The sequence below is a fragment of the Podarcis cretensis genome (genome assembly GCF_951804945.1).
Source record: "Podarcis cretensis genome assembly, chromosome: 2".
Classification (NCBI taxonomy): domain Eukaryota; kingdom Metazoa; phylum Chordata; class Lepidosauria; order Squamata; family Lacertidae; genus Podarcis; species Podarcis cretensis.
The window spans coordinates 100,025,199-100,051,392 of NC_137171.1; positions in this window are offsets into that span (position 1 = coordinate 100,025,199).

A 26,194-nucleotide genomic window follows, 5' to 3' on the forward strand; every position below is an offset into this window, starting at 1 on the left:
ACCAACATTGTATTCTGCAGATAGCATGATCTTTAAATCCATCCTGTGATTTGGAAAATTTTATGTACAATTCCAGTCCTGGAAATGTACAGTCTTGCTCAGGGGAGAGATTTCTTGAAGATGGGGACGGGACTTCTAAACATTGTGCTTCAACCGCTGGCTACAAGGTCCAGGAAGGTGAAGAAGGAAGCCCTCTGCTCACACACACACTCCACAGCCTCTATTCTAAAGAGTTCCATGGTTCCATCTCACCTCCCATGCTGCTTTACGACTAAGTGAGGCCCTACAGAGATTTGGGATGGAACTTGGTTTCTCCATTGCGTTAGATTCAGGTGAGGCAGTAGACATATTGGATCAGTACTGTAATGGTAAATGGAAGCCAATGAGCAGAAGCTCCGTTCAAATGAAATGGAGATTCATTTCCACCTTCTGAAGAGGGGAAGGAATGCACTTCCCTGGCATATATGTCATGGAATTCTACTCAGTATTGATCCAATGTATTGTTAGCTGAGTAACAACTTAAACATGTTGCAGGATTCCCAAAAAACAGACCAGAGGCAATTGTATTTCACCCAGCAGAGCTTTACTGCTACTGAAGGCAAATGAACATAACGGTCACAAATCCAATACATTCAAGATTGGCACTGTCCATAAGAAATCCAGTTGCAGCAGACTTAACGTAAACTTACAATAACTTATAATAAGACTAAACCTTAACACTAAGTATACTATGCACGGAACACCACACCAGAAGGAAAAAAGATAGAAAGAAAAAGTGAAGATCCAGGCTCCTTCTGGCCTATTATTATAGTCAGCATGACCTTGACAGAAGAGGTAAGAGAGCCAGTTTAAACCAGCTGTACTCAGCTTCTCTGAAGGAATAACCCAAACATGAAGTTTCTTTCACACAGAGAAGCTTCCAGAAGCTTCCAGAACCCTCTTGAATTAACTAGAATAGGAAAGATCTCTGCGCATCAGATCAATACTTTCTGTACTGAGAGATGCAAACTGACAATATATACCTCATGCTTTGTCCCAGCCTCAACCCCTGGCATCTCAAGGTAGACTTTAAAAGGATCCTTGCCTGCATCCCTGGACAGCTGCCACCACACAGTGTTACTGACCTGGATGGACCAATGAGCTGACTTGATGCAAGGCAGTTCCCCATGTTTCTGTATGCAGCTCAGCAGAATTCTACCTCCTTACATAAGGCAAGAGTGGAATCATGGCTAGGAAACCACACACTTGATGTTAGAAACTGGGCAGAGGAGGAGTGGTGGAAACTGCCTCCCCATTCTGACCCTTCCAGGGAGGAGGAAGAGGAAGAGGAAGACAGTACAACAGGAGTTTGAGGGAGCTCACAGCTCAGAGGCAGATGAGGTGGAAAGCTGGGAAATCATGGGAGACCAAGAACAACGACACCCAGCTGACACGTTGTCTTTAGAAAGCATTCTAGACCCTCCATCTCCCAGAACCCGGCAAGCCTTAAGAGTAGGAGAGCAAAGAGCTCAAAGACAGACGACACATTGCAGCACCCATAGAGGAGACTATGAGAATGACGAATGAGGCAGTGGGAGAGGTGGGGGGGGTGGAGATTCACTCAGGACAACTCTATTATCCAAGAGGCTGGATTCTATAGCCTCTCTCCATAAAGTTTGAAATAAAAAAAGGCATGTAAGAAACTTTTCCTTTTGTTTGCACCAGACCCAAGTGCATGACGCCTCTCTCCCTCAGTTGATTCAGGGTGTAAGTCTATCAAATATTGGGGCAAAAGGGTTGGGCTCTGAGGCCTGTGAAGCGACTTCAAGCCTGGCTCAGAAAGGCCTAGGAGGATGGTGAGAACCAACCAATCCGAACCCGACCCGAGACACTTCTGTGCCTCACATGTATCAGAAAACATTTCTAGCCTGCTTTAATTGAGAATAATTATATGCCTCCACTTGCTGCCTAGCCGGCAGAGCCAGCGAGCAACGCTCGTTGAACGCAGACTAGCAGAAGGTCATTTCATCGCCATGCCCATTGATATTGCTGTGTCTGTATCTCCTATTACCACATGTGCTTGAAGCTCTGCCTGAGGCATCCCACTTCCTGGCTGCTCAAGGGGGAATCTGATGCTTTGTACGGGTATCCTTGGTTTGTTTACAAATAATTCTCTACATTAAAATGGGTTTGTGTAAGAGGCAGCATGCAAGTGTAAATAAAAGTGTGCATTATTTTCAGTAAAACATACTGATCGGGGTAATTAAGTGACCCAAATAAAAGGCATGTGTTTTGAAATGAAATGCTATTAACATGTTTAAGGCAGATTTAAATTGAAATTGCTCTGCACAGATGATTTGAAGGGGGGACACCACAAGGATATTAAAATGCATTTTTTTGAAATTATTCTGATTTTTTTTTTTTAATCAGGGGAGTGAATGGGTCTTAACGGCTCCATTTCAGACCCAGCCTCACTTTGCCTGAATATTTTTGCATTATATTTTAATTAAAGTTATAATTACAGAACTAAATATAATTAGCTCCTTTCTTCAAAAGACATCGGAAGCCAACTTACTTTATTAAATTTTCAATTTGTTTCCCGCAGTGTTACATAGTTTATTCTAATTAATTGAAGGAGATCTCATAAATATTTTATCAACATAGGGATGTGATTAAAAGCAAAAGAACTCTCACATATTTTTTTAAAAATGCCGTTTCCCACCCCTTTTCAAATGCATCAAATTTTTAAATAAATAAATGTCTCTTTTCCTTTTGTTTCCCATACACACCTTCTGCCTTTTCTATTAATAATCTTAAAAAGAGAGCTGTAACTAAATTCACTGCTATAATAGATAAAATAGATTATATTTGAGCGGTTCCATCAGGCTCCTGTAAGCCCTTAAATATTTCTTTACCTCTGGGAATGGCTGCTAGTTAAGAAATTCCTTGCCTGTTGCAGACTACGGAAAAAGATTCTAGTCGCTGATATGATTTCCAAATTAAGTGGCTCGCCATTGTTTTTTTCAGATTAATATTTGCATATCTAAAAGGCAGCTATTCTTGAATAATATTCCATTCCCCCCTCCCATTCTCTGAGGCAAAGAAAAGTGTCAACATTTATTTCCCCCCACATGGTTAACATAGGAAATTGCTTTAGAGCCAGTCAGACCATTGATCCATCTTGCTCAGTTATATCTACATGACTGGCCCCAGCTCTCCATGGTTTAAGACAGGGGTCTCTCCCAGTTCTACCTGGAGTTGTTGGGGGTCAAACCTGGGAGCTTCTGCATGCAAAGCGGATGCTGTGCTACAGAGCGACAGCACTTCCCCTTCCCCAGAGATATAAGGGGAAGAGAGATGCAACATGTAGCGTGCAGTAGGACCAAGACAGATGCTGTTTCATGCTGTTCAAACGTGACATGAATGAGCTCTGGGAGAAGCAAAAGGTTTGCCTAAACTATGGCAGAATCTGGCTGCGCACAGGGCTCATTGACTGCTTCCTTGTGATGTCAACAAAGACTCTCTTCCCCAATCCTCAAAGCAGTTTTGCGCTTCTAACATTTTACTTTTTGAAACCCGAGGAATAAATAGATAATATTGTAAATTTTCAAAGCTGGGCTGCAAAAGGTAAAGCATAAAGAGGGACAAGACTTTCCTGTGTTTTATTCCTCCTTGCAAAGCCGCGGTTGAGGAATTGACTGAGAACTCTCATCTTTTCTGACATCTTGTCTTCGCTAGGATTGGGAGAACCAGTCAATTTCATTTGCTCTCCATTTCTCATTTTTTTCCATTCAGTTCAGTTTTCCACATTTCCACATCGGTTTATGAATTTATATATTTTTAAAGTTCTTTACTTTGCTCATCATGGATCACTGCCTTGCCGTGGCGAAGGGGCTTGAAGAACTCAGAGAAGCTATGAACTATGCCGAGCAGGGCACCCAAGATGAACAGGTCATAGTGGAGAGTTTTGACCAAACGTGATCCACCTGGAGGAGGAACCGGCAAGCCACTCCAGTATCCCTGCCAAGAAAACTCCATGGACAAAGACAACAGGCATATAAAAGTTATGACGCTGGAAGATGAGCCCCTCAGGTCGGAAGGCGTCCAACATGCTACTGGGGAAGAGCGGAGGGCAAGTACAAGTAGATCCAGAGCTGATGAAGCGGCTGAGCCAAAGCCGAAAGGACGCTCAGTTGCGGATATGCCTGGAAGCGAAAGAAAAGTCCAATGCTGTAAAGAAAAATATTGCATAGGAACCTGGAATGTAAGAACCATGAACATGGGTAAGTTGGAGGTGGTCAAAAATGAGACATCCTGGGCATCAGTGAACTAAAATGGACAGATTGTGAAGCTGAGGCTCCAGTACTTTGGCCACCTCATGAGAAGAGAAGACTCCCTGGAGAAGACCCTGATGTTGGGAAAGATGGAGGGCACAAGGAGAAGGGGGCGACAGAGGACGAGATGGTTGGATAGTGTTTTCGAGGTTACCAGCATGAGTCTGACCAAGCTGCGGGGGGGGGGCAGTGGAGGACAGGAGTGCCTGGCCTTCTCTGGTCCATGGGGTCACGAAAAGTCGGACACGACTAAACGACTAAACAACAACAACAACTTTGCTCATCTCCGATCAAATAAACTGTTATTTGTACAACTTCAACAATAACGTTAACGGCAAACACAATTTTTATGCAGTTTTGGTTAGCTGCATTTTTCTCCAGTTCCTAATGCGCTGAGAACAATGGGAAAGGGCAGGAAAGTGGTGCTTGTCGTTAAAATGACAATATTACAGGGATTTTCTAAACTCATTACAGGAAAGGACTGGGACGCCTATGTAATATTTAAGACATCCTAAATTGTTTAGGCGTTTACATTATTTATCACCAATGCAGTATATTTCCTGAATATTTATTTCCAACTCTACAGATATTGCTCTTGGAATAAAGTGAAAAGAGAGAGAGAATGAGAGTTTTCATCTGTCCTAGCACAATATGTTATATAAAAGGTGTTATGGAAGGCTTAGAGGACACATTAGTCAGGAAGCTAAGCAAGAATTTTAATAACTTTGTCCAGGAAGAACAGGCACAGGAACAGGAAACTCCTGATTCTTCCCAAATGTAATTAGACCCAGCGCAACCTAGTGGCTAAATTATATAATGACACTATCCACACAAGTAGCTACTTCATCCATTTGTTCAGTGTAATGTAGCCAACCTTTGGATCAGTGAACCACTAAAACTCTCTCCCAGAGAGGAGAAATGTTCAGACATGTGCTCTTTTGCAAGAGCTTTTCCCGATTTAGAAAGGAGTGCCATGAGAATATCAGTCAGCAACACGTCTGCACCACCAGAAAGTGCTAAAGCAGCCACTATTCAGTTTTAAGATTTGGAATTTGGACAGGAGAAAGCTGAACCTTCCCTGGCAAAGTTCTGGGGGCAAATCTGTCAGGTACACCTTTTGTTAAAGAGTTTGCTGATTGATTGCTCTCAGCAGCTGGATCTTCTACAGATTTTCTGAACAGGATAGGAAGGCATTCTTTTGTCTCCTGGCCAAGGATGATGTAGCCTAGGTCTCTGTGTGCAAAGAGTAAAATCACAGTTGTAGATGGGGAGCTGAGTTCTGGATTCTGTAAGCTTGGGAAAATGCCTTTTGAGGGGGCTATAATGTAGACTTCTTGAATTTGCTGTTGAAGTGCGTACCCTGTGTGCCTCCACCTGTATATATGTAAATAAATTAGAATTACAAAGTGTTATATCCCTCCTGCAACCTCCTTCCAAGGAAAAAAAAACACAGGTAAGTGCTATACCTCTAGAACTTCTCTCTGTTGAGCAAGCATAATAAGAAGGGGTTGCTGTAATTTGTAGGGGCTTGCTTGCCAGGTGGACCTGAGTATTTTGTGTCAGGCTCCAGATCTCCTGTTCCTCTTCCCTTTCTTTAAACCATTTTTTTTAATGCACTTTGTGTAACCCACTGCTGTGTATCAATTTAACAGGCTATGCATACTCAGCAGGAGAGTTGAGGCAGGGAGAAGCCACCATTATGGGCAACTGGCTTATTACCTCAGAAATGAGCTATGAATTTCGTCAACACTATAAGTTCTTTGTTTGTCGGTGTTTGTTATGTTGCAAAAGGATGTGAGGTGCAGTTTCTGGAGAACTCAACTCTGTTGTGGAGCTGAGGTGAATGAGAAGAGGCCATTTCCCCTCCAGCCAGCAGGAAGATCAAGATTCAGGGAGAGGTTTTGTGGTGTCATGAGCTGAAAAACAGAACTTTGAAAGGCTTTGTTTTAGAAAGTTTATGACACTTATGGATAGAGAAAGTTTTGCTTGTAGGATACCTGGGTATTTTGCAAAGCTCAGTGATGATGAGATCCCAGGGACAGGTCAGCTTCCAGAAGCTGTCCTCTTTTGTGTTGTGAGGATAAAGTAGGCAGAGGGAAAACCCATGGGCACTCCTCTGAATTCCTTGAGGAAAGTGTGGAGTTGAAAATAGATTTGACCCGTGTGTGTAATTAACAAAAGAATTGGCTGGGCACCTAGATTCAAAACACAAGGCTTTACATACTGTCTAGCAGAAGAGAGCTTCCAGAGGAGCAGCATAGCATTGAATATAGGTTGTTAAATCCTTCTGCATATCCCGTTTAGTCTGCTTACAGCTCTTGCCCTCGCTGTCTACCCCTCTAGCAATGAATAGACTACATAGCATTGAGAAAGTTTTTTTTTATAAAAAAAAAACTTTACTTATTAAATCCAAAGGTCTGGTTCATGAATTATTCCATGCAGCAGCAAGGAGAACACAGGTACATTACTGTCAGGTGCAAAATACAGAATGTAGTTTCAAACATGCATCCTAAACTTTGGAGTGAATTCAGAGGCATCTGTCCTAGCCGGTTACGTGGCTGGAAGAGAGTGAAAGAAAGGAAAAGAAAAAGTTTCACTTCCTCCCTCATAGAGAAGAGGGGTATGTGATCAAGCTGGGTCTAGGAACAGACCTCTCTGGTCTTAACCCTTTCATGCACTGCCCCTGAGCAGAGTAAGATGGGTGTGTCACCCCTGTTTCCTTTGACACCAAGAGCAGTCCCAGTTGGCTGACCCAGGCAAGCCGAACCCCTTCTTGTCCGCCTAACAGAGAACTCTAAACTTACAATGAGAGCGTTTTATCTGCCTTTTCTTGCTTTAGTTTGTTTTCATATCTCTGCAGCCCTGTTTTTCAGCTTGTAACATAACTCTAGATGCTTTTCCTGTCACAGCTTTCTTTATTGCTTGCCGTATCTTTTCTGGTGGCATATGGGGAGAGCTGTCTCCACGCTTTCATCTGTTCTGCATTCTTAGCACAGTGGATGGTGAGCCGTGCCGTTGTTAAAAGAGAGTCAAAGAGGATGTATGCAATGGGGTCTGGTGAAGGGAGAGACCTGCCAGGGCTTTTCTTATCGGTGCTTGAGGTGTTTAAGCTGGCAAGTCAAAATTTATTAGCATTTAAACTGGCAAGACAAACATAGGGGACTAGCCTGGAATCAAGCAAAGCTCAAGTTTTAGCAGGCAGCATGCATATATATATTTATATATATATATGCCTGAAATTGCAAATCACAGTACAATCCTATATCTGCCTCCTTGTACAGATGTTCCACCTAGTGAAATGGAGCTTAGCCCCAAATATGCAGGTATAGGGTTGCAGCCATAGAGCTTTGAGACTGACACCAAACCAAACACAGTCTGATATGTATGCAACAGAGAGTCAAAAGCTTGCAACAGAAACTCCTTCTCCCCTCCCCCCTTTTTTGGCCAAAATTTGTTTGGCGCTTCTCAAACTAGTTATTTCAAATTCGTTTTTATACCCGCTTGAGCTGAATCTTTGCTTTAAGCTTTGGCTGGACCTGAGCCAACACTTGTTCATTTACTTGCCGATCATATTTGCATCCCACCCAACCTCTAAGGGGTGTTCCAATTGCAACCACATGAGACAGGTCAGACTAAGAGATGGGGATGAACCTCAAGGTCAGCTTTGTAATCGAGTGGAGCTTTGATCCTGGATTCCCATGGTCAGAATCCAGTACTCCATCTGCTGCACCACAATGACTTGGATCTTAAGCTAAGTGAACAGAAGGGATGGAGTTTTTCTGCTCCCCCCACAGCTACCTGACGCCCTCTTCATTGGGCCCTGGTGCACAATGTTGTCACATGGAATGCTCCTGTTCAAGGATCCAGACAGGACTTCTGCCTTCTCTTCCGATGGTTGGCCAGAATTCCACAGCCACTGAGCATTCTCAGTCTTCATTGAGCTGTTGCTCATTCGCTTGTTTTTGTCCTGTCCTTCACAGCTGCACAAAGAACTTGAACTTTGGCTTCTGCCAAAGGCTTTAAGGTTCATATCAGTCCTGTACATAGGCAAGGCACAGCAGGTACAAAAGAGGTATAGACACATGACTAAGTGCAAGCTAAGATCTTGATCCAACCAGTAACCATGCCCCCTGCATCTTCCTTTTGAAGGACATGGTGGGTACAGCACTTAGTGTGGCAAATGACTTGAGTCCCAGCAGTCGGTCACTTTTTCAAGTAGGTTGAGCTTACACAGTCTGTTCCTGCTGGTGGGTGTCTCTGTGTCCTTGGAGGGTTAGTGGTAGAGTCAGCATCTGATTACACTCAGTTGCCTTCTCCAGAGGAGGATCTTCACTGACAGGAGGAAGCCCTGGAGGTATCTGAGAAAGGATGTCCAGGGCAGAATACTCTTGTCAACTCATTTGGTCCCTCTCCTGGACCCAACTCCCCATTCTCCAGGCTATTGACCTCCTCCCCAGGTTCAGACATATCTTGGGGTCCTTTTTGGATTTCCCAAAATCTGCTAAGATGCACCCCTAAAGTTACTGATTTGTTTTTATTATGTATTTTGCCTTTTTTAAAATCTAGTATTTTTATGTTGTGAACTGCCTTGAGATCTACAGATGAAGGGTGGTATACCAATTTAAATAAAAAGTATAATAATAACTCCCTATGCCACTCCCAACCCTCCTCAGGATCCGACCACCCCCTCCATGGCACTTTCCCAAGTCTCAGGACAGTTTCTGCAACCCTTATGGAAAGATGGTATAAAACGAACCACATTCACCCCTGAACTTGGCAAACAGAGGGAATGATGATAGTGGCAGGATCTCAGAGGCACTCAATCAAGCCTTCCTCCCACAAGATGATGGTGATTATGGAACTGCAGGTGAATTGTGCAATGATTGAATGGGGTAGCTCCTTCCCTCTAGTTGAGGGCAAGCTTGACTTTGAGAGTCCTGCAGGGTGGAATATGGAGTGAGCTGTGCTGAGTTTCTAAAAGAAAAGCGAAGAAATAAGTTATCAATGCTACAGGCGCTGAAGAATATAGTACACTAACTTCACCGAGCCCTAAAAGGATGATGAATTATGAGTGGGAGAATGGTTGGCACTGTGCATCTCTATAACCATTTGTCCAGGATCATTTTACGACAAACCTCTGTCTTCCTGGCAGCAAAATTCTCTGCCATATAAATATTATTAGCTGGGATGCATCAAGCTGGCATACTTAATAAGCCAGAACTCCTGCGAATGACCACAGCGGGATTTAAAAAGAAGATGGTAGTAAAGATGGCCATGAATTTTCCCTGCTGGAGCCTTACCTGCTAGGGAAGGGCGGCTGAATTCATTATTGGGATGCTTCAGCTTTGATTAAATATGTATTTTGGCCATGTCCTAGGGAGGGAAACAAACAAAAAAAGCAGAAACTCAGCTGTGCCGCCTTCGTGTGGCATATTGTGTCACATCGCTTCATGTACGAATGAGAGCAGCAGGGAGCTCCGATCAGTGAATTTTGCTTTTGCTTTTGCTTCCCCCCACCCCCCACCCCAGCCTGGCGGAAATTTATGTAAGAACTGGTAACCATACAACTGCTAAGAGGTTGGCTGTGCTACTCACGGCTGGAACAATCCACAGGCTAAAGCTGCATTGGGGATGAGGGAGAGCATGGCTGGGTTCTTTGATTCCCAGGCTCAATGGCTGCCATTGCAACCTTGGGAGCATATTCTTCTGCATCTCCCAGGATAACATCTATGGCCCTCTGTCTCTTTCCCTCCTTTCGTCATTGCCTGACACCTTTCATTCTTGCCCGTGGGACATGTGTTTCACCCTCTGCCTAATATGACGAGGGGGGGCTTTTTCAGCTAGAGGGCCACATTCTCTTCTGGGCAAGCTTCCGGGGGCCATGGGCAAAGGTGGGCAGAGCAATGCCCACTCACATACCCCTCTTTATCCTCCTTTTTATGGCTCAGGCAAGCAAGAGGCATAGACATTCAAGAAGCACAGGTGGTGAGGAACATGGTCTGAAGAGAGTGGATTCAGTGGGGGAGGGAGTCTAATGCAGGCTTCCTCAACCTCGGCCCTCCAGATGTTTTGAGACTACAGTTCCCATCATCCCTGACCACTGGCTCTGCTAGCTAGGGATCATGGGAGTTGCAGGCCAAAAACATCTGGAGGGCCGAGTTGAGGAAGCCTGGTCTAATGGGCCAGCTAGAAAGGCATGGGGGGCAGAATTTACCCCCAGATCTGAGGTTCCCAACCCACACAATATGGCATGTGAATACAGCTTCAGGAAATGTATCTTTAGAGTAAATGTATCTTTAAAGGAGGAGGAGACCACAGGGGCAGAGGACATGTCCCAGGACCATCCCAAAAAGCATTCCCAAGTCCATGTCTGCAGAGTCCTCAATGGAAGACTCCATCCCTGTCACCACCGAAACCCATCTTCAGGTGCCAGTGACTTATTTCCTGAAACTTTAATAGCTCCCAGCTTCCCACTTCCATCACCTTGCCACATCCAAAGGTGGCAATGGCTGCTCTTAAGGCAAATCCCAACATAACTAGAACACATAGCTCCCAAGTGAGATTGAGAGCCAGCGCTTGAATGGAAGATTGTCTCTTTTCCAATAAGTTGGGTATGGACTCTAAACCTCCTTGCCTTTCAGAGCTCAGTTGGCTCTTGATTAATTATGATGCAACATTAAGGATGACCTTCCTGGTTTAGCCTTACATCCAGTTCTCTGTCCGTGGTCCTGCTGCTTCACCAGCTATCCCAGATTCCTAACCTAAGTCTGGAACAGAGTTAAGTGCTCAGGGGTCCAACTCACAGGGACAGCCTTTGCTTGCTGACAGTCTGCCTTGCTGCAGACATCCTCCCCAATGAGCTTGAACCAGGCTTGTAAGTCTACAGACATTTGGCCAATCTTCACTCCAGCAGAGTAAATGCCAATAATGTGATTTAATTCTCAGATGTATTTCAGACACCTGACTTTATGTTGGTTTCTCTCGTGCCAACAAAGGACATATCGGGAACGTGTAAGAGAAGCAGCTCGCCGTGGTCTGCAGTGCAGCTTTTTGTCACCTGGCTGTGAGTCAAGGACACCTGGGGGATTGTTCCCCATGACTTACCACTTGAAAGGCCTCAAAGCTTCGCTAAATCGCTTTGATGTTGGCCAGGAATGCAGAGCATCCAGAGGTAGCTCAAAGCAGTCAATCACATCCAACAATGCTCTTGTTTTCTGCGTAGGCTGACTTGAATGGCTTCCCTAGTGTCAGTCTCTGAGGGCCAAGAAGCAGCTTTGTGGGAGTCATACTGCTGTGATGTGTGCTCCCAGATGGACTGGCGGCGATAAGGGAATGGCTGGGGAGTCCTGCTACTGAAAAGCATTGCAGGATACGGTAGAGCTTCTCAGAAAACAAAAGCACTGGCACTAAGTTGTCTCCTGAAATGACTCCACAGAGCAGACTCACTTTGACTGCAGATGTAATCGTAATATCCTGGCTATTGTGGCAAGGGGGAGAAGTGATCGTATTTAGTCCAGGTAGTATTCTTTAACTAGGTGTCACTTCCTGAAAGACATTTCCCTGTGATTTTGCAAGCTAACTGGCCTCTGTGCAGTGTTTTTGTTTATTAAAACGATCTTGATTTCTTCCAGATGGTTGCAAGAATCTCCCCTTTCGCTTGGCTCGTCTTCTGCTATCTATGCTTCCTGGGGTCAAACCAGAACTAAAATCATAGTGAATCAAATTAAAATTAGGTAGGGAATAGCATTGCCTATTGGCCCACTGGCATTCCCAGAGTTTTAAAAGTTTCAGCAGTACTTAAGCTCTATGATTTTAAGCATATATTTTTTAAAATGCTTCTCTGTAGTTTTGAAGTCCAGAGGATGCTTTTGGCCATAGAATTTAGCTGCTGTTTTGAGATCTTCATGAGGACCTAAGACACTATTCACATGATTCCCCCACTCACCAGTGATGTATGTTTCCTTTTCTGTGCCCCATATATATGTATATATTTCTGGTGGCACAACTGCGTCCCATGGGATCCCAGCCCCAAAAATAATCTTTGCAAGTGCTCACCAGGAAGTTATACACAGATAGATAAAACTTCACACCAATGTTCATTTAGTGCTAAGGGGTTCCTCGTGGCACTATTTTGCATATGAAGCTGTTTGGAGTGATTATTAGGGGTTTTGGAGCTGATGATACAAACCAACAATTTTGGCATTCCTGGGACCTCTGGGTATGCAGAACCTCTGCCTCATCTGCAGATTCTCTTGCTTCATGTCCTGCTGACAGACACAAGACCATTGAGTTCACTATTAGTTGTATCTAGAGACAGATGACAGCAGTACTAAATTCCTGAGGAAATCTGCTCTTCAGCCTGGGAAAAAATGGCACCATTTTTTGAGCATATGCCTAACTCTTTTATTAAAGTCAAAAAGCTGTGAGGCTTTGCAGTGTTTAACCAGCCAGATTGCACCTTCTATTTTCTTTCTCCGGGTATTGTATTTTACATTTTCGAGACCCTTCACGTACTTTTGCTCATTAGAATTTCCTGTGTCTCAGCTGAATAAAGATATTTTAAAAACATGGTTGTGTTGTAATCTTTGTTGTCAACTAAAAATTTGTGAGTAGAAGGACTTCCAATGTGCAGTGGGACTTCATCTCCTTTTCCTACTCCTGTAGTGTCCCCACATCTGCCTGAGAAGCTTGGAAGAACCCCCAGAACAGGTATAGAGGGCATGAGAGGGAGCATAGGGGGCAGGAGGAAATAATAATAATAATAATAATAATAATAATAATAATTTATTATTTATACCCCGCCCATCTGGCTGGGCCTCCCCAGCCACTCTGGGCGGCTTCCATAGAAACCAAAAATACAGTAAAATATCACACGTTAAAAACTTCCCTGAACAGGGCTGCCTTAAGATGTCTTCTGAATGTCAGGTAGTTGTTTATCGCTTTGACATCTGCTGGAAGGGTGTTCCACAGGGTGGGCGCCACTACTGAGAAGGCCCTCTGCCTGGTTCCCTGTAGCTTTGCTTCTCACAATGAGGGAACCGCCAGAAGGCCCTCGGCGCTGGACCTCAGCGTCCGGGCAGAATGACGGGGGTGGAGACGCTCCTTCAGGTATACTGGACCGAAGCCGTTTAGGGCTTTAAAGGTCAGCACCAACACTTTGAATTGTGCTCAGAAACGTACTGGGAGCCAATGTAGGTCTTTCAAGACCGGTGTTATATGGTCTCGGCGGCCACCCCCAGTCACCAGTCTAGCTGCCGGATTCTGGATTAGTTGTAGTTTCCGAGTCACCTTCAAAGGTAGCCCCACGTAGAGTGCATTGCAGTAGTCCAAGCGGGAGATAATTACATCTGGAAAGCTGGAAAGCTTGTGGTAATGGAATAATCTCCTGTGTTGAACAATCTCCTGTGTTGAATTCCTCCTTAAGCTTCCACTGGGTGCCTACACAATTAAATAATAGAATAGGGGTTGTTTTTTTTTACAACATCATCTTCTAACACATTCACAGTGACTATACCAGGGGGAGTAGACATGCCATACCTGTCGACTCGCATGCTAGCTAGTATCATCGTGAAGAGGGCCTACCTGTGTACAGATGCTCCTGCATATGGACTCCTCCATATTGAGGTATACATCTAGGCTCCTTCACAAGGATCAGAAATGTGCAGCCACCAAGGGGATAGCTAATGGACAGTGCTGCAAGAATTTGGTGGGAGGGGCACAGACCCTTCAAGTGTCCCTATTTTCCAGGGACAGTCCTGAATTTAAAGAAGCCACCCCAGTTTCTGATTTGATCCTGGAATGTCCTGTTTTTCCTTAGGACATCCCTATTTTCATTTGAGAAATGTTGGAGGGTATGGACTTACGCAACCCTTGAGCCAAGGAGATAAGTAAGTATGCAACCTTTAGAAGACATCTAAATGCAGCCCTGTATGGGGAGGTTTTTTAAAAGAAATGTTTAATGTTTTATTATGTTTTTATATATGTTGGAAACCACCCAGAGTGGCTGGGACAACCCAGTCAGATGGGCAGGTATAAATAGTACCACTATTACTAGTGTTGTTGTTGTTGTTGTTTAGGATGTCCCTGTTTTCAATAGAGAAATGTTGGCAGGTATGGAGGTAGTTTTGCTTTGCGTTAAATGCATAAATGTATGCATGAAAGGGAAATTAAGTGAACCTCCCTAATCTTGGAAGAGATTAGAGGGTGATCTACTCCAGAGGTGGATAATTCTTTTCAGTCCAAAAGTCACATTGTATTCAGTACAACCTTATGAAAGTCACATGACATGGTGGGGTGGCCCAGGGACAAAAGTGTGAAGAACAATAAATGTAAATGTTACCATTGTACCATGGGCTGATTTGAGCACACGCTCACACATACACCTCTTTGATCCTTTGTCTAGACAAGCAAGAGGCATGAGATCAGAGGACACAGACCAGCCAGGCAAAAGCACCCAGGCAAAGGGTAAAGGGCCTGCACAGATCAAATGTCACACTTTGAGTCTACTGTGTGTCATGACTATAGTGCAAGGACAGCACAGAGATTAATTGTGCAAGGAAGCTAAGGCAGACACTGCAGGGGGATCTGTTAGCCAGCCAGACCTTCGGGGAAATCCCTTCTGTTATGTACTGAGTTGAATAGGATCCAAAATGCAGCAGTCTGATTGGTCCTAGAACAATAGGATTCAGAATGCAGCAGTCTGATTGGTCCACAGGAGCCACCCAATCCAGCTCCAGGTGGAAGTGAATCCGCAACCTGATTGGCCTACAGGAGAATCCCGGAATTAGCCAATCACATGGGGCCCATTGTGTAAATAAATGTATATAAAGCAGACATTCTGGGAGAACTTCCATTCCTCCTCACCACTATTGAGGCATCTGATCAAGGCCTGTATTTTAAAATGAGCTTAAAGATATATTTGCAAATGTTTGTATGTTTCATGCCAGGCAGAAATCAGCTGGCTAAGTACTTTGGCAGTTGTTTATCTTCCTGCTCTCCTGAACAAGGGCCCCCCTGATTTATAGCAGTAGCAGGAGACAAGTTTCTCAAAGTTGTAAAAGGGAATTACAGGCTGGGAGCAAATGTTACACTGACCCTACATATTCACAATCAAGCTGCAAAAACACTAATTAAGAGTTGGTAAATAGTAAGATTTATTGTTTAACAGAAAATAATACCATGTGCCTCCCATACAGACTCTAGCCATATTTTCCTAAGGTTTAAGGTATACTGAGAGAGTTAAAGGGCAATAAATTTTGGGAAGAGCTAATGGGAAAAGCAGCTGGTTGGGAAAGGGGGGGTGTAAACTGAAGAGGCCTCTTTTGAAGCTGTTTTTTACTGAGTTCCTTTTTATTTTGCAAAGGCCTTTTCTTCTAAAAAGCTATCTATGTTATGTATGAGATTTGTTGGCTTAATGTAATTAGGCAAAGGATTTAGAAAGTAAGAAATGTTAGATTCTTATGTTAGATTCTTATTTCATTGATGGTGTGTGAGAATGTGAACCCAAGATCTCTGTTTAAATAGAATTTAATACCACGAGCCATTTGTTTTGGATGCAGGGGCAACAGGGGCAAAAGGTGATCTGGTAATTAAGGTGCCTTGTCGAGGCAAATGTAAGATATATGGCTACTTGTCTGCCATTTATGGATAGAAGGAATTATAGCTCTTTGTCTCCCATAAAAGGTAATAGGAAATGGGTGTATCTTTTATGATTGGTTCTAGCAAACAGCCAATAGGAATTTCAACCAGGCTGATTGGACAGAGGCAGCCAAAGGAGGAGCAAGGGGGCTGGGCTGAGGAAATATAAGTGCTGGCCATCAGGGCTGGAACGGGGTAGAGCTTTGGTAACCATATACCACTGTGCCTATCATTTATTTGTTTGACAAATAAATTATTATTTTAATTTCTCTATTGCTGCGTTGAATATTTCATTCCAGCTAAGCGTTAACCACAAGCAGGGTGCTACACTATGAGCTGAATAAAGAGCATGAAATCCACTCTCAACTCCGAGTATATTTCACCTTCCCAGTCCCAAAGAGTCCAAACTTTTCTTTGTGTCTCCATTAGTTGTAATTATATACATCTAAAGCTTACCAAAGAGCTCAAAGGCTAACCAGTGAATGAGAATGAACAAAGATTCCTGCCATAATTCAAAGGATTCCCCCCCCCCAAAAAAAGACCAAGCCTTCTGTTTCTTTTGAGAAGGGGTATGGGGGGGATCCAAAGCTCAGGCAATTGTGGATAATTTACATCAAAGTATGCACCAGTTTTGACTACACAAGTAGTCTAATTTCATAGTATTCTTTAACTAAGACCACTTGCCATAGGCAAATATTTAAAATTTTAAGCTGACTCCATGTGCACATGATTTCCCGAAGTAGAGTTTGGCTCCTGCATTCACATTTAGATGGCAAAAATGGCTAATAATATTATCAGAGCCGATTCAGTGGAAAGGGGAATTAGCCATATCCCTCTACCGAGTCTCTCTCTCCTTGTTGTGCTGATGCTTGCTGGTCCCTCCATTTTTTCTTCCTCCCAGGTCATTTAGTTAATCAGTTTCCCTGTTTCTTTAGTTTCACCTACTCAGTAATGGATGAGAATTTCATCTGTTCTGCATTTTTAAGTGAACTAAAAGAATCTGTACACCTGGACTAATACCTAGATCAGAACATACTTTTTTAAAATTGTTTTTATTTTAAAAAATTCTGGGGTTACAAAAGTACATACATTGTCTCTTATTTTCAGATCATAAAGTCCTTTCCACAGGTCAATTGTATTTGATGAGAGTCTTTGATGCTGTCTACAGTATAAAGTTGCTGGAGAAGACAGGTGGGGGAGAGAGAGAGAGAGAACATAATTAACCATCAGATTTTGCATTTCTCCAAATTTTGTGATTAAGTTATCGGCACAAAAATGTTTAGATAATGAGCTGCATCTAATGCTACCGTTCCTGTTGCACAACAAGCTTCTGCTTGTGCTATAGACCTTCCCCCTCCCCTCAATAGGCAGGGATTTCCAAAGTGTTGGTGCTGCCACACTCAACAATCGAGTTCTTATAGATATGATGTGGGTATTATAGGGCACCTGCAAAAGTGTCAGTTCTGCAACAGGCCATTCGCCAGAGCTTTCTTCAATGTTCCAATTTAAGAAATTGTTTCCAGTGCCAATCCTAGGAAACCCAAAGTAAAGAAGACAGTCCCTGTAAACATGTCAAAGTGCCCTCCTCCCATATACTATACCCATCGTTTTATGTTTATGGTGTTTTGTGTTTTATTGTACTTCTATATACTCTTGCGCTGTTTTTTTAATATCCTTTAAGTTTTATTGCCCTTGTGTATATTGTTGTACACTGCCTTGATACTTCATAATACCTGGTGGTATATAAATTTTTAAATAAATAAATGCCATCTGTTATGTGGGGAGGGTGGTCAATTAGGCAGAGAAGGTTCTAGGCTTCTGCATTCGGCATCAATTCAGTTATTATTTACACAATTATACCGAGCTTTGTGAAGGGCGTCACAATTCTTGAGTTTGTTCTCAGGTAGGCATTTATTTTAAATAATAGACAAGACCAAATATATTTAGCAAGGCACCCTGTAGATACCCTCTTTATTATCTGTTATAGCAGGGCTCCCTGTTCTTTTACAGACTTCAAGAACGGGAGACGGAAGAATAATTCCTCCACAGCTTGTTGAGGCTTTCTTAGTTGCCATTCTATTTTTTTTTCTGTATTTGATTGCTTGTCTCCCTCATCTCCATCTCCTTTATGTTCTATTTTTGTCTGAGGGATATATATATATATATATATATATATATATATATATATATTCATCATACTGTTATATCAGCATTTTATGTTAATTGCCTGTCCTTCCCCAAACAGAATGTAGCCGAGCAGACAACTTTTCCTCTTTAAAAGCAATTCTGTTTATTTGAATCACAGTTGTCATTGTGAAGCCCGCCTATTACACTAACAATATTGTCCCAAAAGACATTTCATTAAGTGATTGGAGGGCAGTTGAGGTGGGGGTGGGGGATATAAGGACAATCGTATGAAATGAATGCAGAACAAGCCATAAGATGGGAAAATCCACAGAGATTTCACATGTGAAAGGAAAAATAGATTTACACACACACACACACACGCCTTCCAAAATAATCACAGGCATAGAAAATAAAAAGACATTCAGATTAAATTTTCATGGCTGTCGGGCTTTTGCTAGCTATGCACAACAGCTATAGAATTCCTATCCACTTGACATCAGAAATGCAGATTCAGGGAATTCATTTAAGGCAAAATTGAAAACTTATCTTTTGAGTCTGTCTCTGTGAGCCTTAAATGCAGCTAAATTTTCAAGCTGCTGGATATTATTTTATGTAAAGCCCTCCGAGATCCTTTGTATAAGCAGTGCTATAGAAATTTACTTTGGATTGTACTTAGTCTGTGGGTCTTTTGAAATAGCAACGAGACGGCAACAGAGTCAGTTACACATGCTGAAGAGTAAACACAAGGGAAATTCAAAGCTCCATTTCCCCCGATTTGCCTATTTAAATCACAAGGGGAAAGTTAGGCTGCTATCGTAACCCCACTTAACTGGGACTAAACCCAATAGGAGTTACTTCTGAGTAGACACGGTTAGGATTATGCTTCGTAAGGGCTTTATTTCCCTATCATGTAAACAGACATATATATTGCAATAGTTTCCATTCACCACACAGTGAGGTATCTAGTTTGCAGAGTTGCCAGATAGACATTTTCCCCCAAGGATTGATCTTTCGTATGAGCTGCTGTGCTTTGTCACATTTCTCTGTTTCACCAGCCAACCAGAACTCCACAAAACAAAAGGAATGGTTCTCACCCAAAAGCATCACGGTCATTCAAAGCATCATGGACCTGCTTCCCTTTGAGGGAGCGAAGGATGAATCTTCCAATTTTGGTTTCTCTCATTTTTATTTTTTTCCCCCAACCTTAAGTTCAGGTCACCACATTGCTCCATGAGTTAGTGAATTTTGGGGTGGGAAAACCCTCAGAAAATTTGTCCATGTTGTATTTTAGTTCACATGTTTCCCTCATGTGCAGTTTTGCAAGCAATCCTTACATAATACGGTGCATTTTTGTGTGTTGTTTTCCCCACTATGCATTTCTGAACAAATGTTTTTGCTTGGAGGACTATGTGGCAAAATTCAGAGAAATGCAAATTCTGAAGGCTCTCCACAATCCCTAGTTTCTCAGGCAAGCCTTGACTCTTTCTGCTGCTTCATGGTGAGGTACCTGGCACATGTCACTGTCAAACAGCTAACTGTTTAAGGTGAAAGGCCAGAAACATATAAATCAGATAAATATTGATGGGAAGGATCATGTGAAACATTTGACTTCAAAAAGTAAACATGATATAACAATGGTGTGCTATGCCAAGCTATTTCAGTATGGTATTCAATCAATAAAGCGGTATCATATTTGTAATCTGAATTTTTTGCTGCCACAAAGCATGTGACATAGCAAAGATGCCTAGACCTTTCCACAAGAAAAAGTTGCTTCTTTTTTAAAAAAATAAATAAATTATTGACTTAAAAAAAATTATACAGACAGCAAAACAAAGAAGTCTAAATTAACATTGCCTTCTGCTGATAAGAAATAATAATAACTATTACAATAATGAAAATACTAAAAGTACATATACTTCTGCTTTTAAACTTCTGTTCTGGTTACAATATATTACTATTCTATAAGAATCTATTGTATCTTTTGCTGTCCCATATATTATTTTATTTCCCAAATTCAACCTAACCCTCCCCTCCACCCCACTGCTTCCCTTCACCTGTGTGAGATCTTCCCATCATAATATATTTTTTTTTCTAGTTGCTATGATAAAATAGAGTAACTTGAAAACTGTTACTTGAGTAACTTAGAGGCATCTTTTAGTATGTCTGTTGTTGGGCTGCCTGATCAAATCAGCATTTCACTTCAGACACTTAGCCTTGTAGAGCCTCAAGCACCTTCAGGTGATTAAACTTCTGCTGGGACTCCTCTTGTCTTCCTTCTGGGTTGCTCAGTCCATCTGCCTTTCCAGCTCCACGTGCCCAGCTACACTTTTCCACTCACTTTCTCAGTCAATGCACTATCCCAATCAATGCCCGGTGTGAGCTGGGGTAGGTCCTTTTCAGTGGTGGCACCTGAACTAGAAGTGGATGAATCAACCTATTTCCACCCCACATCAGTTTCTCCTTACTGGTCCATGTTGTCCTGTTTGTGTGTGGACTATAAAAAAATAATCCTAAAAATCAACAACAGTGAAGTTCCACTAAAATAATTAACAAATGCCATGTGTTTATGAGGTGGTCTGAGGGCTGCCTTCTGTAACATTTTACAGCTCCTTGGAGCAGTTAGCAGCTTCATTGTATCTGCTAAAATGCTTCCAGGAAGCAACTTATCTCAAATGTGACCAGTTTGTATTATTACAACAGACAGCTTATTAGTGGTTGCTACAGCTCATGATGGGTATCATTAGAAGGGAGTGTAAACTGTGGGTTAGGTGTGCAGGAGAATTCACACACAAGGACAGCAAAAGCAACCACCTTTCAAAACAGGAGATCTCGGAAATCACTTTTCTTTCTCCTTTTCATTTTCATGAACATTGTTTCCCAAGTGCTACAGGAGTTCCTGCTTCGGATATTATTGCCCCATTCACGGTATTAGACTAGTGCAGTGCACAAACAAGCAACTAGTTAGAAGGTTCGGAACCAGCCCTACTAGGAACTGTTTGCTGGTAACGCGAACGGATTGAATCCCACATTCAAACGACATGCTGGTTTTTAATTTATCTTGAGGAGCCCCACTTCCAGCTCCTTGACACTGTTTTGTCAAACAATGGGCTCTGCTGCAAGAATATGACACTGCACTGTAAAACAGGATTTCAAAGTTTACATCGTAATCCGTTGTTATCTGCCAGGCAAGCCTTTTCCAAGGATTATTTGGGGGAAACTGTATTTTGAAGGATTAAAGGAAATAAAGCCAAATGCTCTTCTTATTGGGGAAAGAAGGGATTTTGAGGGTGATCTTCTTCCCCACTCCATAGGAATAGGCCTCACTCAATACTATCGGTCTTTGAAACACTTTCTACCAATTTTCTAATTAGATAATTAGTGTGTGTGTGTATTATTTATCTGTGTAGGCCAGAGCCTAGGCTTAGGATTTATTGACCTGGTTCACACCAGAGTTTAGCTTTCTGTGACCATGCAGATGCTGGCTGGTTACAACCATTTAAAATTCATTATTAAAAGCAGACCTGAAACAAATTACTGTTACAAGAATAGGGTGGATCCTATTGCAAAGACAGGACTGGGGGAATGGGATAGAATAATGCAGGGCTTTTTTCTGGTGGGACACAGGGGTTTGGGACGCAGGTGGCGCTGTGGGTTAAAGCCTCAGCGCCTAGGACTTGCCAATCGAAAGGTCGGCGGTTCGAATCCCTGCGGCGGGGTGCGCTCCCGCTGCTCGGTCCCAGCGCCTGCCAACCTAGCAGTTCGAAAGCACCTCCGGGTGCAAGTAGATAAATAGGGACCGCTTACCAGCGGGAAGGTAAACGGCGTTTCCGTGTGCGGCTCTGGCTCGCCAGAGCAGCGATGTCACGCTGGCCACGTGACCCGGAAGTGTCTCTGGACAGCGCTGGCCCCCGGCCTCTTAAGTGAGATGGGCGCACAACCCCAGAGTCTGTCAAGACTGGCCCGTACGGGCAGGGGTACCTTTACCTTTACCTTAAACATTTTGTGAATCTAACAGAAGAAGAAACTACGGTAATTTTTTTTTAAAAAAAATAGTTTTTTCTGTAGCCCGCTGAATCATCAGTTCCATTGCTCTCCCCGATGGCAGCCGCATTTCCTGTCACTGTGTTTCCTGAGTCTCAGATGGAATGAAAGTACCCCTAAACATTTTTTTAGGAAAAAAAGCACTGGAGTAATAGATGCAATCTCTGAGCTCCTGAATGGAAAAGCAACATATAAATATATTATGTCATTCACAATAGCACCCTTGCTTTAACTGCAGCATTTCACAGTCTTGATCTTTACTGCAAAACACCAAAACTAAACAAAAAAGTTTGCCAGCCCTAATAAATAACAAGAAGCAAAAAAATACTCAAATTTCGTTGTCTGAACTACTACCTCTCAGCATAGCCTACCTCCCAGGGGCATTGTGAGAATAAAAGGGAAAAGGGGAAGACAATGCATGTAGACTTGAGGTCCTGGGAGTAAAAACAAGAAACAAATCTACAACAAGCAACAAACAGGCGAAATTTCAGAACTCTCAGCGAAACACATGCACAGAACATCTTGCCAACCTCGATACAGACAAAAAGTAAAATTGTGCTAAAGTACAGTCTGTAGGAATGTTAGCTTGCTGCAGCTGTAAGGTGTTTGATTTTTCATTTTGGTTATTGCTGCTGCATATTAATAAATACCAGCCCAGTGGTAACATAGGGTGATTTGCTAAGCCTATACTGCATAAGAGGCACATTTCCTGTATGGAAATATCATGTCTTTCTGGGGGGAGAGGGGAGGAGATGCTGGTTAAGTGAGTCCAGGTTTCTAGTGCCTATCGAGCTGTGACCATCAAAACTGCTTCTAATTGGGTTGCATGTACCAAAAGCAAGCCAAATTGTGGCCACAATGCAGCAAGCTCTGTGCTGTGCGATTACAGCTGAAGTATATGGTATCAGATTTAACAAAACCCTGCTCTTAAGCCTATTTGTAGCAAAATTGTCCTAATATTGATATAGCGTCTAAACAGAAGCGGGATGCTTTCATTCAAAGCATCGCATTGGGCGCATGAAGTCATCTAAGTGGAAACAATCTCCCAAGTCACATATGAGGCAGTCGTTGCCCAGAGTGCTGGGGAATAGTACTGCGTTGCTTTGAAGGCATCTTCCTTGGATGGCAAAGAACTTCAATATACTTGCATGAATTATAGATGAAGGCTGATCCTCTTGTTAAAGGAGATACAGTGTGATTTTTTTCCCCCTTCCCAAAGACCCTACAGCTTATTGCAATGCTATTTTGCATGTGCAAACACAAGACATTTGTGTTTTTGAGGGGTGGGGTGCAGATGGAAACCTTTTTTTATTGTTGGAGGTGTTTTCAGTAAACTGTTTGCTTTTGTTTGATGGTGGTGATAGTTTTCTGTTTTTTCTTATTGTTAATTCAGTGCGTTGCAGATATTCCTCTAATCTGGAAATGAAGTCATAGCTTTTAAACAATTAGGTTTTTTGAAAAAACAAAAACCAAACTAACACAGAATTGATTAGAAGGGAATAAATGCCCATAAAGACATAAGAGACAAAACCAGAAATTGATTCCTAGGGACAGTTCCTAAATAGTTCAGACATTTTGGTGCCTTGAATTAAGCATCTCAGCTGTCAAACAGAAGCATAATGATATGCAGCAAGGCAGATCAAAGGCTGGGAATTATGGCTTTGCTTTCTCAGCTTCACAAATGATTTCATTTACATTCTTTTTATATTGTTTTGTATTGCTTCTAGAGCCAAACAATCCACTAGTTACAGCTTTGCCTAATGGTACAGAATGAATGATGGAGAGCCCTAACTCCATTCTCTGCAATATTAGATGCCAGGGCAGCAAGCTGCACTAAGTATTCTCTGGTTTCAATTTTCAGATAGAAAATAACCATTTCAGTGGGGCAGAAATACTCCCTGAAATACTCGCGTTTTAAAAGCTGCAAAAACAACAACATAAAACCCTGCTTGGTGTCATCCTTTCCCCTGGCTTCTGTACATTTTTCTCTTTAGCTCTCCTTTCTGGATTAGTCAAATGGACAGTTCCACCGAGTCACAGTTCAAAGAGTAAGCAATATAATACAGGCGTCTCTCAACTTACGTGGGGGTTTTGTTCCAAGCATAGCGCATCAAGCCAAAATGGCGTATAAACAAAGCACCTTTGGTTTCAATGGCAGGTGGGATTGCCAAAGCTGTTTTCCCTGGACACCTGCCCCCTTTTTATTTTTATTTTTGCCAAGTGCATAAAGCTGAATGAGCGCAAGTTAAATGTGTGTCAGCTGTAAGTTGCCTGTATTACAATCCTGCACAGCCAATCAGATTTACCTATATGATGATGTCCCTAAGGCCCAGTGAGCCTGAGGAGAAGTACACTCACTGTACACAATAAACATTTTACATAAAGAATGACAAAATAAAATGCAAAAAACAGGAAGCAGTTTTTGAAGCTGCCTTCCCCGCCCTCCCCGCCCACCTACGCACATACAAAGTACACAAAAATATGTTTTGCGTTAAGAAATTGCAATTAAGCTATTTATGGGAGAAGCATGTTGACTTCTCAGCCTCACTGAGCCCTGGAAAGACCAAAATAAACATTGAGTGTTGTGTGTGTGATAATATTGGGAGGCCACAAAATATCGTGAATAGAAACAGAATGCAAATAGCAACGTTAATTTTGAGCACTAGTTTAATATCTAATATATGGCTGAAAGAATCTCAAGGTGTTATTCCCAAGTCTCATAATCCATTGCATTGTTTGCTTGAGGGGGAGGACAGTGTACAGTGACTACCTATTCCTTTTGTTCCTTCCCACATGCTAGTACAGGAAAGGGCTGTAGCTCAGTGACAGAGCAGCTGTTTTGTCCCAAAGGCATGGTCTTGCTTAGTGTTTTCAGCTGTGTGGCATATTGCTGTATACTTTCATTCATTTTCTGTGTACAGAAAGTCCTATGTTCCATCCCCAGCATCTCCAGGTAGGTCTGAGAGAGAGGTTCCTGCCTGAATCCCTGGAGAACTGCTGACAGTCAGCAGTTCTATACAGTTGATTCTCAACTTACATGTTCTTAACCTAAAACTGTTCTTAACCTGAGGTACCACTTTAGCTAATGGGGCCTCCATCTGCCGCTGTGCCACCACTGCACAATTTCTGTTCTCATCCTGAAGCAAAGTTCTTAACCCGAGGTACTATTTCTGGGTATTTCTGGGTTAGTGGAGTCTGTAACCTGAAGCGTCTGTAACCTGAAGTGTCTGTAACCCGAGGTACAACTGTAGTGCGTAAAGCCAAAACCCCATGTATAGTCAAAATACACTCTCCTTCCACCTCCAAACTATCAACGCCTCTGAACACTCTCCCAAAACTTGGGAATTAAGCTTATTTTGGCCCCTCCATAAACCCAGGAAAAAGTGTTTAAAAATCAATGTGCTTTTGATAAAATAATATGCTGTCACTTCCAATTGTCCTTGATACTATATAGAAAGTGGGGGTGGGGGCAGTGGCATAGTGTGGGTTGCCAGTGCCCGGAGCACAAAATGAAGAAGGGAAGGAAGAGATAGTAAGAAATTCTGATGGGAGGAAAGAATGCGGCAGCTTCAGGAAGTGTCAAGGGCTGCATAAAATGAGGTGAGGGCAACATCCACCTGCAGTTTAACACCTCCTTTGGAACCTCAATGCAGTGAGAGAGAGAAATGAGTTGACAGGGTGGAGGAGCCACAAGCGCACTCCCACAGTCCCTCCAGGTCTCCTCCCCTTGAGTCCAGCAAGGGCCATATCATGCTCTAGCTGCCATGCAGATTCTGCCTTAGATAGTTCCGTATTGCAGTTGTCCCCATGTGGGTCTGTCAGTGGGCTTATCGGTTTTCTCCAGCTCACCAAAAAGTGGCTGGGGGGGAGGGACAGCGGGTATCCACTGGTCTGAAGAAAATTGCCTAATGGAACAGTTTGGTCCACAGAGGAGTCTTGTTCTTCTAACTTACTTATCTTAACAAAATATCCCTTAGTGGAGCTAAGCTTTTGCAACAAGCTTTGGTTTGACCTAGGCCTGCATTCAGCTGTGAGGTTCATTGCATTCATTTCACTGGTTACGATGCTAGTGGTCC